Raw genomic sequence first — 4879 nt, 5'->3', positions numbered from 1 at the left:
TGACCAATCATCCATAAATAGCATCTTGCAACTCATAGACCATGATCCATATGTCTAAAAATAGACTTTGCGCCAAAAATACCTTGCGGGCCCACTTAGTGAAGGCGACTTCTTTTCACTAAGCTCCATCATCTTGTTGCATTTTCAACAGGACCCATAGTTAAAATTACCTTCCAAGTTGGTTCCTCAATTTTTTCCCACTTTGAATGCGTCAAGATAGATAATAATTACAAATACCTAATACAGATAAGATGCAATACTTCTCGAATAGGTACTAATAAAGGTTATAAGGTGCCAAACTAAGTGATACAACTTGTATTTTTTCCATGTCATCTTAGTTTTACTCACCAAATTATAGATCCATATGTTACTTAAGATGTCAAAAAATGTATCGATACTAAAAATATTTATAAAAATTGAAGTTATGTTGGCTCAAGGAAGAACTTTGAAACCATTTTCAGTGCTCCTTAACCCTTAAAATTGAAATAAAACCAAGTATACATATAATATAATTGTAGGAAACCATATGCAAGAGACAATAAGATGAAATATGCAAAAGACACCCTTGCATTATGATAACTAATGAAAGGAAATAATGTTCAATTACCTCTTAAGGTGGGACAACCTTTTATTGAGCAAAGATACAAATACAAAAACATAGAATAAACATCCCATAGCCTCTTATCTATTTAAATATGATATTAATAGAAAAAACCCTAACTAATTGTGGTCCCATAACAAATGGTTACCATAGTCCTTATAAAGTGGACCTTTTTACATTAAATAACGATCCACTACTATTTAATGGGCCTTATTCAAAGGGATGGTTGAATACAACAATTGACTAACTCCTAGGTAGCCTAAATAAGGAAGTCCGAATATGAGCCTAGCAACTTATGTCTACTCAAATATAGTTTGTAGATTATTGTTCTACAAATTAAATTCCCCATTCATCCAATTCAATACAACAAGATAGTTTCCAAAGGTTTCTAATTTTGGGGTTGTTATTGGGAAAACTAGTGTCTATTCAGAGCTGCTAGTCCCACTAAGACGGGTAGCTATCTTAGAAACAAACAGATTAAAGTTACTTGTGTTTTCATTTATGAGAGATAGATGAGAGAGAAGTAGAGAGTACCAACCTCAATCTTTCGCTTGGCTCCTTGCTTGTTTCCTCCCTCCTTTGACAGAGATTCACCATTCCTTCTTTACTTGTCCCGCTTCAAAGAACACCTGCAAAGTCAAGGCAGCAAAATACCATCAAAGCATAGAGATATATAACCATAAATAATGTAGGATCAGATGTACATTCACCATATAAATGCATACACAAACAAGATTCAGAGATATACAAGCATATGGAGGAAACCTCAAATAACATTATTGATAGAAGTAGTAGAAGAGAGGATTACAACTAGGTTGTCTGATATAGCATCATCCTCCCAGCACGAAAGCCCTCTTCACCTCATACAAAGCAAGATCACCCAACAATGTCTTCAAAGAGAAACCAACAACACTTCCTTGCAAATTACAAAATTCGAGGCTTTGGATCTCTTGGATGAGGGATCGATATATAGATGTTTACAGGAGAGTGAGTCAGCTTGTGGGATTTTGATTAGTGTCATTTCACTGATAGTTCTTGGTTCCACTTGGATATTTCATATCTCTTACTCATCCCTTGGCGAATTCAGAGAGGCAAGTGTCATATGAGCAGTTTCTAGAAGATTCTATGGGTTTCCACCTAGCAAACTACTTCTGCCATTTGTCTGCTCTCGCTCATCGCACCCTAGAGAAGGGATTTCCAGTATGCATCACACCCCCCGTGTGTAATAAGTGAGATGCATCACACCCTATGCATGGAGCAGTCTGTATGGTCCTGTTTTGACCAGTTTTGAGTAGTTTTTCATGGAGAACTTCTGGGAGATGATGCAATCAGCTGACCTTATTCCTTTAGGGTATGAAACAACACTTTTAGGGGTTTAGAATCCCTTGGTTTATGGACATATGTGATTGGGGTTGCAGTGCCCAAATATGCCTATAACAGTTGCCCCTAAAGCATGAGGTCGTAAATCCTTTTGATGTGAGGTGAAATGCTTTATAATGAGGATCCGAGGTTTTTCGCACTGGAAGGTGACCTGTAATAAGATGCAATACAATACATTATGTTCACAATATTTTCATGATCTAGCTGAGGTGAGTATTCCCATGCTCAGCTTTATAAATTCATATTCATGTACATAAGACAGACAATCGTCTGTGTGGCAGACTGATGATTCTGGTAGAGCCATCATCCTTTAGTTTGGATGATTATATGTGCAGCTGTGATGTACATTTGATGTCTTTATTTTCCTGAATATATCGTAGCCTGGATGGATGAAAATAGATCCAGGGTCTTCAAACTCGTTCAATCTTCGCCTGAAGTACAACTTGATCCATGTGAAAAGATGTTCTAATTTCAAAAACGGAAAGACATTTCCTGATTACTAGCCAATGATGTAAGCTGTTAACAAGCATGAGAGGAATCACTGATAATGATGATGACCCTCAAGGTACTACAGTACAATTCACTGGTGTGAATACATGAACTGATGTCGAACACCACGTAAAATCTTTCAGTTGAAGGCCATTGATGTAAACTTGTAGCCGGAAGTGAGAAACTTGCCATTGAGGCATGCAAGCTTCAAAGTACTGAAAGGGTTGTCCCTAAGTCAACTTCTTGGATAATGAGCTGATGTCAATAAGAAGTGACCCGTCGTAGGAGGGCCTTAATGAATCCCACATCTACGACACAGAACAAAGCAAATGATTTTGCGGAGGTGAAAACGATCTGATGATACAGGGTTCAGGGTGGGAGTCATGAAAAATGGAGAGTGAAGGTATTGCAACGGATGAGACGTTGGCTAGGTTGGTGAATTCTCTGAGCAACTTCTCTTGAACATACCAGCGACACTGAAATGGATTAGTAGCGTCAACCCCAAGGTGGATGGTACGGTGGAACAATGACAATGTGACCGGTGAACAGAATAACCCAACCCAACTCAATCATGGTGACAGAGTGAAAGTGTCATGTTCAAGAGCGACCTGTTACCAATGAAGCTATTCAAGTTTTCTTCCCTTTTCCCCCAGTCATTGCTGACCAGTACCTCTTTTTTTTTGTCAAGCTTGAGGAGGATAACATATGCTTGTTCTATAATTTTCGCTTCGGGAAAACCCGTCGCTATGTTTTAACGAGCCTAGCGACAATGAAACTCAATCTTGTCTACATGGACAAGTTTGTCGCTATTGTTTTAACGAGTTTAACAACAAAGATAACTTGGTCCTTTTCAATTTTAGAGAGTCTAAAAAGGGACGTAAAGGAAACTTCAGTGGTCCTTTTTCGTAATGTAATCCCTTAGGTCCAAAAAAGTGTAAAATAATACGAAAGGGATGATTTTTCGATAGTTTTAATGAGCCGAACAAGACAAGTGCTCGATCTTTTTGTGTAATAATCCCTCAGGTCTAAAAAGATTAAAATCTAGAGGAGGGATAACACTTCTGGTCGCTTTAACGAGCTGGAGAGGCCAATTGCTCAGCAATCTTTTCATATTTTACGAGTCAGATGAAAAGAGCTTAAAGGAGACTCGTTTTTTGAGGAACGAGTGATGTTTTTGGATAGCAACTGGTTCCAGGAAAGGCTTGGAACTTTTCAATCACGACAGTGGAAAGAGGGTGGCTAATAAAATCACTCATCGCAGCTGTTCCTCAAAAGGGTAAACAATCAAATGGAGGCGTATGATCAGCTAAAAAAGAGTGGAGGTGATGGTAAGAACACGACCAAGGTTCAAAAGCTGATAGTCATGCGAATGGTTATTTACCGGAGGTGGGGTTCATTTTTTAATGAGCTTGAACTCTATGGAAACATTTGCTCATTGCTAGGTTTATTTTTTGATGAGCTTGAACTTTGCGTAAAACTGCTCATGGCGAGGTTTATTTTTTAACGAGCTTGAACTTTGCGTAAAACTGCTCGTGGCGAGGTTTATTTTTTAACGAGCTTGAACTTTGCGTAAAACTGCTCGTGTTTCCTTTTTATGTAAGCTAGGAATGACCAAACTATAAAGCTAAAAAGCTAAAAATGCTAAATTGGTCGTTTTTGCTTGCATAAGAAGGTTTGCATGTCCCCAGCAGGAAAAAGTCCTTAGTAACCATATGGAAACTTACTGTGGTTAAGCAAGATGATTTTCTATCAATACTTAGACAGAACACTTCCTGTACTTTGTCCGCCAACTAGACAAAGGTGAAAGGTCACCCAGAATGATGACATAACTTACAGGGAAACTTACCTCTACAGCTAGGTTTGTGCGCAAAATAGACAAGGGTGCATGCCCCCTAAGTTTCGTTACATTCACCAGACTACTCACGGTAATTAGGTGGATGGAATGAAGGTTCCTTTACAAGATCAAGTGAAAGACTTGACTTGGAACTTTGCTCAACCTTGTTTCATTTTTTAACGAGCTTGACATAAGACAAGGAATTCTGCTCAGATCTTTGGTTTCATTTTTTAACGAGGTTGACACCAATCAACGAACTATCCTCTAGCAACCTTTGATCGCAACTCATAAGGGGTCATGGAGGAAAGATCTGGTTCCAATGCCCCCAGTACATAATGTACAACATCACCGAATTGATCGTCAGATGATGTAGGTATGGTAGGGCTTGGGGGTAATACCTAGCGATGATCCACATTGTCAAAATGGTTAGAGTTCTTCTTAATCTTTGATGATGTAGAAGATATCATATGATAGGTTTCCACCATGGCCACTTCCGCCAGATTACTTGGAGGCGGAAGGGAAAAAGTAGCCATTAAGGAAGGGTCTTTTAGGAGACCTACTTCGATATTTTGAAG

This window comes from Pinus tabuliformis, chromosome X (assembly GCF_031772625.1).
Source record: "Pinus tabuliformis cultivar Carrire ecotype Pingquan chromosome X, CPIR1, whole genome shotgun sequence".
In the NCBI taxonomy this organism is placed as follows: Eukaryota; Viridiplantae; Streptophyta; class Pinopsida; order Pinales; family Pinaceae; genus Pinus; species Pinus tabuliformis.
This window is presented reverse-complemented; position numbering follows the sequence as displayed.